Source organism: Ctenocephalides felis, unplaced genomic scaffold, assembly GCF_003426905.1.
Source record: "Ctenocephalides felis isolate EL2017-DRISC unplaced genomic scaffold, ASM342690v1 CF-g0.4_SCAFFOLD_01886, whole genome shotgun sequence".
Lineage (NCBI taxonomy): Eukaryota > Metazoa > Arthropoda > Insecta > Siphonaptera > Pulicidae > Ctenocephalides > Ctenocephalides felis.
In genome coordinates, this window is record NW_020538040.1 from 76,605,322 (window position 1) to 76,620,398 (window position 15,077).

Genomic DNA, 15,077 nt, shown 5'->3' on the forward strand with positions numbered 1-15,077 from the left:
GATAATTTAGAAATATTTCTGAAGGATTTTGAAAATTGTGATGTTAGGGTAAAATTGAAGTAGTTTATGAATCAAATTGTTTTTCTTCCTTCAAATCTAAATTATCATCGAGTTCGCGTGGCGTAAGTTGGTCTTTTCGTCCTTGGAACGCTAAACTGCCTTTAGTACAAATGACATAAATGCTCGAAGGAACTTGAGGACAACGGTGAGCATTTTGACATATTAACGTATTATTACCGTATTTAGTACATTACGGTCCTCGACCGTTGTAAAACACAGTACCGTAATATTTGCGTTATTTGCCCAAAAAGGACGACGACTGCGCTATTAAACGATTCTGTTTTATTGTCGGTCGTACCTCCACGGGACGCGTGGCTTTAATTGTGTTTTGGAGGTTACATACATTTGCAACACGTACGCACTTGCAATAAATGGGACATTTTATGAGTAAGTCGAGCTTTGGAAAATTGACGGTAAATATTTGTTCGACCAGCTAGTTAGGCACACGCGATCGTTGATGTTTTTTGACGGACAAGTTTCGATATAAAAAAAATGATGAGGTCAGTTTCAGAATTTTTTGCAGATTACAAGTTATAATAAAAACATTAATATTCAATAATTAAATTTTTTAAATGAATAAAGTTTAAATCCTACTGTTTATATGTGCTTTGTTAGATCAGATTTTTATTTATTTATTACTACATTTACAACTGTCCAGTTAAGGACATTTAGCAAATTTGTTGATTTGCAATTGTCAGCCGTAACAGGGACATTGTATATTATAATGACATGTTGGAAAAACAACTCAATAGTTGTTTTTTCATTTTTATAAATAATATTAACAATATTTTAATAATGATAATATAAACTTAACTATTAACTTATAAATAATAACTAAGGCATTTCAAATTTTATCATGTAAATTGATGACTTAATCTCTTCAGTTAGTTAGTGGAAATGTCTCCTAAATGTTTTACACAATGGAAAGAAATAAAAGTCAATATTAATTCTTGATTAAAACAAATCTACATCTTAATTTTATTAATTAAAATAATAAGTTTTAGCGTTGAACTAAATATATATAAGATCTGCTCACGACGAGCTTTACCGAACCTAATTGCATTTTTATTGTCCGTAGAGTAAGTTATAGTAATAACAAAAATAAACAAAACAAAATTTTTTTTTCATAACTCTACGTTTCAAAGATTTCTGAATATTTTGGCATGCCTTAAAAAAATTGGATGTATGTGTGTGTGTGTGCTTTCGGGAACACAGGTCAACCAATTTGAATGATTGAAAAAACATTCGCTTTGTATGGTATTTCAATTTCTGAGAAAACGGAGCGTTCGATTTGAATGAAGAAATCAGTTTAGGGGGCGTTCATTAATCACGTGATCGATTTTTAAAGGATTTTTTGATCCCCCCCCCCACTCCTTGGTGATACGTGGTGATATTCAAAATTACCTTCCTCTCCTTCAAACGTCATGTGTATTTTTAGTTACGAGAAAAAATTTTTGATTTTATTGAAGATGTTTGATTTTTTTAAAAAAAAAAATAAGTAAGAAATAAACAACGTGATATATTACTATACCCCTCCCTCCCCCACGTGATATTCCGTGATTTTTTTACCCCCCCTGCTTCTTAAAACCTCACGTGATTAATGAACACCCCCTTATTTGTATGGACGAAGTGAAGAACTGTTTAAATTTTTAGAATGGTAGGTTTAGTGGTTTGGTTTTATTGAATAGCTATAAAACATTAAATTATTTTTAATTATTAATTTCAATTATATTGGCGAATATATATTTATTTTCATACTTTTTTTGATAATATTTTTGTATGTCTTATATCAACACAAAACTTAAATATTTTCGATTTATTTATTTTTGGTACAGTGGTAAAACAAAAATAAAAATGAATAAATTAATTTAAAAAAAACTTAAATTTAGTTATTTTAAACTCAATTAAATTCTATAAAGTGAACTATTTTTTGCTTTTTCTCCAACCGTTTGAGAAACCCTGTAATTCTCATAAGTATTTGTATTTATGCTGTCTTGTGCAATATATTGATGCGGTACGTCTCTTTAGTTGCGTTAATATTACTTAAGCGTGGCTCAAAATTTTCGGCAGCCTTGAAAATATATATGTATAAAACTTTATGGCAAAATTTCAAACGTTTGTAATGTATTGTTACTGTAAACATACGACAACTAGGCCTGATGGCAATCTTGTATTTTTTCATAAAGTTTGTCTCTGACACGCGTCATTTCCCTTTCGAATATTAATTTGTCAAGTAGAGGAGTAAATTTAGTTTTGGAGTAGTTTTTGTAAATTTAAATTAATTGGATTAAAATTTGTTTTGATATATTATAATATTATGTTGTAGATGTTGATTGTTGTGCTAGGTAAAATATTATTAAAACCAAAATGTTTTTTACAATTATATATTGCATACTTTCGTAATTAATTCAACGACGTACGAAAATCGTTCATGTATTTTGATTATTAATTTTTATTATTGTATTGCGGGGCGCAAAGTTCCAATTTGACTTTGAGCAATTATTTTTCAAAAACCAAACCAATTGTATCACAACAAATAACACATATCAAACAAACGACTATGTAAGTTCAGTAAAATCCCAGCTAAGTCATCATTGTAAAAATATGCTTTATTGCTACGTTTTAAAAAAATTTCACCTGTTTCTTTCCACCTTATAGGTGGAGTAAAATGAAACGGTCAAGGGGCAGACATGTTCAATGTCTTGTTTTTAATTTTAAAGAGATTTTACATAATAATAATTATATTGTTCAACCAATGCAAAATATATACTCCATGGCTACATTTTTTACAGAGCTCACACAATAAGGAATAACTATTTATTTAACTTATCTCTTGTAAAATTGCTTTTAATAACAAAATTTACTTTTTTATTTACCTTTTTTCATTATTTACATCTTTGTCAGGATGAAGGTTCAGCTGTATTTTTACCACACACAAGTGTAAGCTTCTATAGAGGCTACATAAAAAACTGTTGAATTTAACTTAGAATTTACAATACATCTTATGAAACAATTAAACAACGTATACTTAAAAATTATATTAAGGTCTCGTAAACCTAACAACAGTGCTCACAACCAAAAAAAACTAACTCTAAAAAAAAATACTTTTGTTATGGACTTTCGTTTATCTCCTGATAGCAACGTCGCAAGAACCAAGGTGATGACCGGTTACACATCCATTCCCTCTACTTTCAAATATTGTTATTAAAAAAAATTAAACTCAACTAGTTTTCGAATTATTTATAGAGTTGTAGACTTTTCTACCCGCAGATCTTTAAGTTTCGCTATACCCTACAATACTAAGAGGCCAATTCTCAGATAACATAAAAAATAGTATGATAATGTTATATTACGGTTCTATTTTTGTATTAGCGTCTCACGCATCAATTATTTTTTACGTTTATTTTTATAAAGCTGTCTAATTAATTTGACAACATTAGCACCAACAATTACTGCTCAATGTTCATACTTATTGATTAAAAATAAAATGGATTTTGATTTGATACAATTACCTGATATCTTTCTGAACTGACTTTCTTTAATTTATAAATTGATGAATTTGTCAGATCTATATAAATAATTTTGTAAAGTGGTGAGTACACGTGGTTGGTTAGAATTTTCCAGCCGTTCCCTCTTGTGCACCTCGCGTCGTGTGCCAACTATTCTCTGGAAGCATTTGCTGTTCGTTTATAGTACTATAAAATTAGGAATTTGAAAATATTAGGGGGAATAAATATTTCTCGTTTATTTACTATTTATTGCACAATGCTTCAAATCATTGCTTCCGTAGTAGTGAATGTAAACAAATCGTAGAAAAGTTATAAAATTTATGTTTTACCGTATGCAATTTCAACGCGACTTCTAAAAAATCAAAAATCGTGACGAGTATTTAGACATTTATAAATAGATATGTATGTATGTATGTATATATATATATATATATAATTTTAGCTATTTTTAAAATGGCTGCATTCATAAAATCGAAAAAAAACTGAGAGTTTTTACTAATACCGTTTGTTTGATATCTATCCGTGTCGTCATTGCTTGGATAAAGAATTTAGTATTCTTCATATTTTTTAAATAGACAAAACAGTGAAACAAGAAGCAGACTCGCACATTAAAGATTAATAGATTATAGTATAATTAACTCTACACTACTAAAATAAATTCATAGCTCCACTAGCATGCATTCCTCTCGTCTTTTTTATATAGAACATTTTAAACAGTTAAATTATTCTTAAAAAATTTCAAACTTTTATATCAAGCATATAGGGTAGAGCGTGGCTTAAAGTTCCGTAAGTAAAAAAGCCCACCACCGATATCTCAAAAACAAGTAAAATTAGGAATTTCATAACAACATATTTGAAAGTAGAAGGAAAAAAATGTATAACTATCCATCACCACCTTGATTCTTATGACGTTGCTATGGGTAATAAATGGCAATGTTTGAAAATCCATAACAAAATATTTTCTTTCATTGTCATTTTTTTTGGTTGTGAGCACTGTTGTTTAGTTTAATTAGTTTAGACCTATGTTAGTATAATTTTTAAGTATTATAAACTTAAAGAACTTTTCAATTGTTCTATAAGATGATTTTTTAAGTTTAAGTTAGATTCGACAGTTTGTTTTGTATAACCTCTTTAAACGCTTACATCTAGATGGGGTTAAAAGGACTAACTGAACATTTACCCTGTCAAAGATGTAAAAAATACAAAATAGTAAATAAAAAAGTAAATTAAGTTAAAAAAGCAATTTTATCACATGCAAGGTAAATAAATAATTATTCTAACTCTGCTGATTAATATTTCAGACAAAATACCAGATCAATATAGTGTTATCTCTGTAAAAAATGTACCCATGTTTATATTGTGCATTGGTTGAATCATATAGCTAATATTTTTTAAAATCAATCTATAATTTAAAAAAATAAGTTATTGGATTTGTTTGCCTTCAGGCTGTCTCATTTTAGCCCGCTCATGGGGTAAAAAGTATCAGGTAACAAATTTTTGAAAAACATCAAAAACAGCACAATTGTACAATGATAAATTAACAACCCTCACCCGACATTGCTGCATCCGATACAAATTCATCAGTATTAGAGTTAATCTATAATAATTTTTTTCCCATATATCGCAACTTCGAATTCCGCACGGTGTGGCCTACAGACAAGTTGCAATTGAAAAATTTAAGAAAAACTGGAAAATCTTATGGTACTTGTTCGCTGTCGGTTTCGTGGTCATATTTAGCCTTTATGATGATGGAGTTTACCAGTATGTGTTATTCTAATGAGAAATTCATGAAAAATAGATAAGACAACCGTTGGATTATTTTCTAAAGCCGAGTTAGGGGTACTTGGAATTTTTGAAAAATCGATTTTTATTTTTTGCATTTTCAGCAATTGTAATATCTTGAAAATATTTTCTGAAAAATTCAAGTTGATCTGATGATTACTTTTTGAGTTATTGGACTCTTATTTTGAGTTATAGAACTAATATGTTCTGTTAATCCTATAAATATAAAAAATGTAATGCTGTCGATAATTTTTTGAACTACTTGACGTGCCCACCAGAATCAAGAATTTTTTTATTATAATTCAAGTCAATCAGACTATTAAATGATTCTATAAGACTAGATCTGAAATTGACATTCAAATTGATAGCGGTAAAAAATCATCACATAATTTTACCAGATCGCGTGTGCCAGTAGTAATGTACCGCCTATAGCCGAGACGATATTCGAATTATTGAGTGGTGATCGCCGGCGTGATAATTGCAGTAATTGATTCCGATTGATAGTGAATCATTGCGTGCGTCGTTAGTCGTTAACCCTCTCGAGCACGCAACCCCATTAGTCAAACAACAGGTGTCGGCGGACGGCCGAAGGCTGATCGCGGCTACTGTATTATCGGTAAAACAAACAGACCCGCAGCAAATGCTCGTACTGCGTCTGTACGGGAATTTATTGTCAGCAATCGAGGAGAGCTCGTGGTGGCATTTTTCATATCTTGATGTCTTGAACAGTTTTGTATATTTTCATTTTTTATCATTGTTTTGTACGACAGCACTATTTTAATTACTATGTTAAAAATATATTATTATATTGTTAACATATTTGTTCTACATTAACTTTTTATTTGCACTGTCTCTTAGGTAACACTTAAAATATTTTGGTGAATGGTGTCTTGCCTCATGGCAAATTGAATGGCTTATGGATCTTTCAATATTGTAATTAAAAGCGTTAAAATTTTTTGAAATGCTTGAAAAATTACTTTTATGAAAAATTTGAAATTTTTAATTTCTCATAGCGTAAGTTATAGTAATCGCAAAAAGGTCGATAATAATTTTTTTTATATATCTTTACGTTTTAGAGGTTTCTGAACATTTTGGCAAATTTTCGTCGAATAATTCAAAAAACATCCGTTCCTACTGTTAGGAGACGTGCTGATTTGTTTCTGGCAAAGGCAGGTTTAGCCGTTTCGGAGATGCGGGGCACAAAAATGGTTTTTCAGTTTTTGAGATAACGGAGAGTCCGATTTAAATAATTTAAAAAACGTCTTATTATTATTGACGAAATGAAAAACTGTTATTTTTGTTAAAGCTTTAGCACGTACCACTAGTTAATTGAAAATTTTATACATCTTGCTATAATGAAAATATGGAGAAATAACATTAATCGTAATACAAAAAATCGTAGTGCAAATGATTCGACTTTGGAGATATATTGATGTAATTGAAACTAATTCTTCCTATAAAATTTTGTCATTTTTTTCGAAAAAAATTATATCTATATTTATTAAAAAATTATATCTATCGTCATTCTATATTTTTAATATAGAGATACAATTGAAAATATTTGCACTTCGTTCAAAAAAGGTACAATATTTTTTAAATTAGTAGCAGGCTAAGCTATTGATAAACGAAATAATGTAGTAGGGTAATGATATACAAATTTAATAGAGTAGGGCGGGGCACAAAGATCCAATTTAGCTTCGATCAATTATATTATGAAAAGCAATCCAATTATATCACAACAAATAACACATATCAAACAAACTACTATCTAACTATGTTTAGTAAAACCCAGCTAATTCACCATTGTGCAAATGTGTTTTTTTGCTCTTTTCAAAAAATTGTCATCTGGTCCTTTTGACCTCATTTGTAGGGTAAAATAAGACGACCAGGGGGCAAACAGGTCCAATGACTTATTTTTACACTGTATATAACCTTGATCTAGTATTTTATCAGAAATATTTATCAGCAGAGTGGAATAACAATTTATCAACCTATACAAGGGTAGGTTATAGTAATCTTGAAAAAATTCTTTACGTTTCAGGACCATCTGAACATTTTGGCATACCTTAGAAAAAATGGATGTAACGCAGCAAATTATTTTTTATTTACTATTTTTTATTTTTTACACCTTTGCTAGAGTGGTTTAGTTGGCCCTTTTTACCCCACCCAAATGTCAGCTTCAATAGATGGTATATAAAAAAAACTGTTGAATCTTAAAAACTTAAAAATAACAGTACACCTTATAAATCAACTAAATAACGTATACTTAAAAATGATATTATGGTATTGTAAACTAAACAACAGTGTTCATAACAAAAAAAACTGCCAACGGAAAAAAACTTTTGTTATAGATTTTCAAATATTGCCGTTTATCTCTTGATAGCAAAGTTAAGACACAAGCAAAGACGAAGCACAGTGCTTAAAACCCAAAAAACTATTAACGAAAGGAGATACTTTTGTTATGGATTTTCAAACATTGCTGTTCATCCCTTGACAGCGACGTCGTAAAAATCAAGGTGATGGCTGATTATACATGTTTTCCACCCTACTTTCAAATATTTACTTCTTCTTAAGATATTGATTGTGGATTTTTTACCCGTGGATCTTTAAGTCCCGTTCTACCCTACTCATCATAATTTTTCAAAAAAAATCAAATTAATAATTTAATTCTCAATTATTCTCCGTATGATTAATCCACCCTTCGCCTTTGGGCCGAGTGGTTCGTCTCCTGTTGGCCTGTCGCGCGGCGCGTTTTATGTTTTATTGCTACGTCTTTGCGTGCGCTGTTGTTGCTGGTAATATAACAATATTCTAGTTTTCTACTGTTATCTTTATAGTCCTGCGATTTAAAGTCGCGCGACACCGAGCCGACAAAGCGTCTCTTGACAATTGGCTGTCGTTTATTATTGCCTGTTTGTGCCTGTTTGCAAATCATAAAATGTGACTGGAAGATCGTGGCACTGTGCATGCCTCATCGTATAATGCTCACGTCTACGCCGAAAAAAATTGGAGAAGATTGAAGAAAGTTCATGATTTTTAATAAGGCAACTGATTAAAACTTAAATTACTAGAGCCTATTGCCATGCTTGCTGTTTCGGCGTACTTCCAGACTTTGGTCGTCTGTTCATATCGTTCATCTGCATATATGTTTGGCGTTTGTGTATTCTATTGAATCGCGAAATATATTACACTAAATATAAAGCATGATAAAAAAAACTTGTGTGCAGTAGTGATGTAAATTAGATTTTTGAGAATTTTGAAATTTTTTCGAAAACATACTTTTTTGAAAAATTAGAATTTTTTTATATTCTGATTTTTTTGAAAAATTAAATTAATTTTAAAGCGCTACGCGTTGCGTAGCTATTTTAGTGACCAAATATGGAAACGTAAGCGCTACGTCGCAGTCAAACGGTTAATCATCATAAATATTGGCACGAAACCCAAAAAAATGTTTACAAATATTTTTTTGGTAGTGCTTTTAGTTCGAGTCCGTGTTTCTGATCCGCAAAGAGCATTTTATCAACATCTTGCTCTTGTTGAGGCTCAGCTTTTTTGTCAGTAGTGTTACATTTTTTAGAGTCCACATTTCTGATCCGTAGGGAGTTATGATTAGATTTTTTTTAATCTTTTAATTATTAGATTCCTTCAAAAATTAATAATTTATTTGCTTGTCAGTAGTGTTCTGTTTCAAAGTTTGTACTTCTTATTAACATACTTGATAATTTAATGTGCATATGTCTAATGATAATTTTTGTCCGCCAAACGGAAATTTTATCGGATTTTTATTTTCTATCGGATTTTTATTTTCTATCGGATCTCCGAAACTACATAACCTGCTCTCTCAAAAATTTAATCACATCTTCATTCCGTCAACATTAGTGAAATGCTTTCTGAATCATTGAAATCGTTTGGTCTGTGCTCCTAAAATCGTGTACGAAAAATTGTATCCGCACGTACCTATGCATACACATACATACATTTTTTTTTAAAGTATGCCAAAACGTTAAGAAAGTTTTGAATCCCAACAATGTGCAGAAATTTTCATTTTCGATTATATTGCGATTACTATAACCTACACCACAGAAATTTAATAGTTATGAGATTATTCATTTTTCGGATTTTTTTCTAATATTAAATGTGTGTGTAAATTTATTATATAATACAAGTTTTATTGTATTTATTTATTGTACAAGTTTTATATTTACTTGCGGTTTATTGAATCTTAAATTCAAATTTTACATAAATTCTTAGTAAAACATTTTTTTTCAAAATTTTTATTAAAATTGTCACATTTTTTTAACAATTTTTAAGAAGAAACGTACGGCCGATCTTTATCAAAAACTAATCAGCACAATTTCCTAATATTTTTTGAAATTTTAAAATTGGTTCAGAATATTTGACTAAAACGAGGACGAAAAATTTAGCATATTTTTCTTAATTATAAAGAATCCGCTAGGCCGATAGTCGCGCAAAAAAAATTAATGTGAGATCTTATTGAGTTACATTGATTAGCTTTTAAATTTTTGAAAATAGTGCAGCCGTTTTTGAAAAAACGTTCACAAAAAATTCATAAACGATTCAAAATGACTTGCAACGTCAAGAAAACATAATTTTACCAAGTCGGATTTTTTGGCAAAATCATAAGCCCAATAAAGCATATATTGAAAAAAAAATCATTATATAAGTTACAGGGCTGTTTTGTGTTAAAAACTGAAAGCCAAGCACTCGGCGCTCAAAACGGACGTGTTACACAAAATACGTATTTGTATATAGTGTTATTAACAATTTTGAATTGTAATATAAATAGTACGCATTCTTTTGAGCATGCCCATGAGAACGCCTACATCATGTACCAAACAATAAATAAATATCAATCGTCACGATCCTTAGTTACTATGAACCTTGTCTGTTTTTTCTCACTGCATCATACTCTAATGAATAATAACATAAAGATAATTTTTAAGCTTTCCACTTACGATAAACTTTTTTATAAACAGCTAATCATGGTGAGAATTTCATTAAAATTTCGGGCAATATTTTCTGTATTTTATTGCATTTTTAGAAATAAGGCATGCCTGCACTTCAGATATATATCTTCGACACAAATATACCAAGGAATGCATTAGCACGTTCTTGAGGGTGTTATAACTATCAAGCATTCAATATCGAAATATAAAGCATATGCTTTGACAAATGTGTAGTTATGTAAAATTATATTTACATATATGCAATTGGTTGAATTTTGTTATATTATGAATAGTTTAAAAATTTTAGTTATAACATTGGCTTATTCATATCATATTAAATTTCTGAAAACTTTCCGAATATTATAATGTGTTACAGTGTATTTTTGAATGGGTCGATATTGATTATTGCTTCTTTATAATTTGGTAATTTACTTGTATTTTCAGATAGGCCGTTATTGAACTTGGATATTTTATTGGATATTAAACAATGCAAAACTTTTTTATATCCCTATAATTTGGTAAGTCATTTATTTTGTATCTATGCTACTCAAAAATAATTAAATTATTTTTATTTATTCTTATATTACCTTGATAAATAAATATTTAGCTAAAACTTTCATTGGATTTATTATTATAGCTTTAATTATATTATGAGTATAGTGACATGATGTGGAAACAAAAATGTATATATACAATTCTTTTACCTTTATTGGGTAGCGAGGTGCTTGATCGTAAATGAGTGAAATTAGGATTTTTTTAACAATATTTGAAAGTAGAAGTCAAAAAAAGTTTCTGACAAAGTGTAACCAGCCATTGCCTTAAATCGGGCAACTTCGCTATCACGAGCTAAACAACATTATTGTTAATTTTATAACAAAAGTATTTTTTTCGTTGTTAGTCTGGTTTATTTTTGAGCTCGGTTATTTAGTTTACGATACCTGAATATAATTTTAAAATCTACGTTATTTAATTTTTTTTATAAGATAAATCGTTATTTTTAAGTTAGTTTCAATGGTTTTTTTATATAATCTTTAACCTCTAGAATAATATGTGTTTGGGGTAAAAAGGATCACCTAACTTTTGTACTAATAAGGTGTAAACAACTGGAAAGAAGTAAATGAAAATGTAATATAAGTTTAAAAAATCACAAAATTTAAATTATCAGTTATTCCAACTTTGATGATAAATTTTTCTGACAAAATTTCATACGAAAGTTGTATGCAAAATATGTATTTATACTATACTATAAAATATGTATTTCAGACAGAAGTTGTATTTAATTTATTTGTAAATAAATAGCATGATAATGATAAATTATGCAGAAAAACCTACCAAAGCAAGATTTTGGATAGTAATATGATTTATTATACAGTTTAAAAATACATATTTAGGTTATGATTTCAAATTTTAATTTTTAGTCTAATAATTAAAGTGTGTTGCATTCATTAAATAATGTAGATAATATTTCATAAAATCTCTTCAAAATTAAAAATATAATCTTTTTGCTCTTTGACTGTTCCTTTTTATCTCGCCTATGGGGTAAAAAGAACCAGGTAACAAATTTTTAAAAAATGGCAAAAAACATATTTCTGCAATGATGAATTAATTGTTAACAATTTTACTCAACCTAGTTGGATAGTTGTTTGTTTGATATGCGTTATTTGTCTCGATTTATTTGGTTTGGTTTTCACAGAATAATTGCCAAAAATCAAATTGGATCTTTTATGATATTAGAACCCTATTAAATTCTTTATTCTTATTATCACAAGAAAGCAATAATAAATAATATTTTTTATAATATTTAAACTTTTAATTGATTAAAGATAAGTATATGCATAATCGGTCTAATGTAACAATAGTTATATTTTATATAACTCAAAATCTGCCATCCATATATTTTTTTACGTTAACAACACATTCATAATACTAGTTTACGTAAAAAGGTCTTGCAAATTAGTGCAATATAACTATAGCAAAATCGTAATTGTGCCGTTTCAATTACTTTGCCTTAAAAAGCATACCGTTATTTGGTACCATAAAGCAACAGATGTAAAAAAATGACATAGTTTTTTTTATTCTTTTGCTCCAGTATGGTAGGCATTGTGACCTGATTTAGGTACCATCCACTAAAAAATAGGTCACCTCCGTAAAACATAAAACGAATCATAAATGGCATAATATGTGCCAGGTTTTAATACTGCGAGCAATAAACGATTAGCAGATTGTTCATAAATAGAGTAGGCACTTTGGGAATGCATTTTTAGTATTCTAAAAAGTGAGTTATTATTGTACATAAATCTTATATGATTCGAGAAAAAAATCATTTATTATTTTTTGAGCCTTCTTATAGTTAGGTGCAATATTAATAAACCAGTTTTATATGATGCCGTCCTATCGAACATGCCTACCTTTTACGTTTTTTTGCATTAACTTTAGAGAATACCTTATTTTTTCTGTTTGCACACAGATATAAAGCTGTAAATGTACCTATATAAAATATATTTGTGCTTTTACTTAAGGACTATGAACTTTTGACTTGTACAAAAAATACGAGTGAAAGCAGATGAAATTTGATCACAATCTTTTAAAGCCACCCTCGTCGAAGATGGAACAAACGCTAATAATTTCTTTCCCAAAATGACATGATTTTTGGTTTATATTCTTGTCAAAACTTTGCTATCTCAAGTTTTTTTTATGCTTAATTTGTCTCCCTAAATACATACATATGCATATATAAGATTATTTTACTATTTATAATTGGTATGAGTTTTAATTTAAATTGTTTTAGAACTAATTTTATTTTTATAAAATAATACAGTATATACTACAAATTTACTTTTCAATTACAAAGTTTTAATCAATTTAATAATTTTTTTATTGATATTTAAATAAAATTGTTTGAGTGGCTAATCAACTAAAAAATAGAGTTTAATTAAAACAATTTTATAGTAAACCGTAAAGAGGAAACATCTGATCAGAATTTATCAAATTTTAATAAAAAACAACTATTCCTATAGGTTAAAAAAAAATATTTTTGTTGAGTTGTATGAGAATGTAACTAAATAATCTTCTTATGGAAATATTTAATTTTTGTTACTTAATGTATGACTTTTAAGGAATATGAGAATAACAGTTGAAAGTTATTTTAATGTAAGAGAATTAATTTGGGAACTACGTAATCATTACTAAATAACAGTTTATTTGAATAGAATAGTTATTTTGTTATATTGACGATTAAGACCCAGTCTAGGTTGTGTGTTCAGAACGAGAATTACAAACCACTGATGCCGAGTTCGATACCTACCTCGACCAGCTTGGTATCAAGCAGTCTGATATCATGTTTTTACTTGACCTCAAATATGATTTCAATTAAGAATAACTTTTTGCGAGCATTGCTGCATAATAATAAAAAGTAAAAAAAATGCTGTTGAAGTATAGTAAAAAAATATATTACATCTAGGAAACTAGAATCTTGCCTTTCAAACTAATTACTTTAATAGTAGACATATATTCTAATTGGGTAGGGCGGGACACAAAGATCCATTTTGACTTTGAGCAATCGTATTGTGAAATCCAAACCAATTATATCAAACAAAGTACTATCTGACTATGTTTAGTAAAACTTCCAGCTAATTCATCATTTTAGAAATGTAATTTTTCTGTTATTTCAAAAATTTATCACTCATAAAGCAAGGTAAAATGGGACGGCCAGGGAGCAAACAGTTCTTCATACCTTATTTTTAATTTTAAAAGTATTTTATGAAATAATAGCTACATTATTCAACCAAAGCAAAATATAAATTTCATGGGTGCATTTTCCACCGAGGTAATACGGTAAATAACCTTTTTTGGTATTTTGTCAGAAACATTCATCAGCAGAGTTGGAATAACTATTTATTTAATTCATCCTTTGTGTAATTACTTTTATTAACTTAAATTACTTTGTTATTTTTTACTATTTCTTATTACACACCTTTGCCAAGGCAAAAGTTCGATTGGTCCTTTTTATCCCACCCACGTGTAACAGAGGTTAAATAAAAAAAAACTGTTGAATCTAACTTCAAACTAAAAATACATATCATAAAACTATTAAATAGCGTATAGTTAAGAAATAGCATAAGGTCTCGTAACTAAACAACAGTGCTCGCAACCAAAAAAAGTAAGAACGAAAGAAAATACTTATGTTATGGATTTTCATACATTGTCGTTTATCTCCCGACAGCAACGTCGTAAGAATCAAGGTGATGGCTAATTAGACATCTTTTTTTCCTCTACTTTCAAATATTGTTGTTAAAAACCTCCTAACTTTTATTTGTTTTTGAGATATCGGTGATGGACCTATTTATTCGCGGAGCTTTAAGTCCCAATCTATATAAAAAATATTGACAATACAATATTTTGAAGATGTTTGATAAAATTATTGACGATCTGCTGGTGTATCTAGTTAAGTAAACGTGATTTTTTTTAAAAAAAAAAGAATATTATGTCACTACCATTATGCAAGAAAGAGATTCTTGAAATCTGTGTAAGTTGAGTAATAAAGTATAGTGTTTATTAGTGTATTGAATCGTGTTATCCGTATGCTAATCCCTAATCCCGTATCTTATTGTTAGCGCCAGTGAGTGGTGGAACCCGATATGTTAATATTTCTCGACCACACGCGTGACACACGATGCTCCTTCCAAGCCAGACTTATTGGTGTTCGGTCGAAAGATGCTAGAAAACAATAAAACACGATACTTTTATAGATGATACCCAT

General features: G+C 29.0%; 1 long non-coding RNA gene across 1 annotated transcript in view; it reads left to right on the forward strand.

The window, feature by feature from the left end:
* LOC113378438 overlaps positions 1 to 15,077 on the forward strand; it is a 94,276-nt gene that overhangs the window by 48,392 nt on the left and 30,807 nt on the right. Inside the window, exon 3 of the long non-coding RNA XR_003367185.1 lies at positions 10,763 to 10,836. This is a non-coding gene — a long non-coding RNA (uncharacterized LOC113378438). The remainder of the gene's footprint in view (positions 1 to 10,762; positions 10,837 to 15,077) is intronic.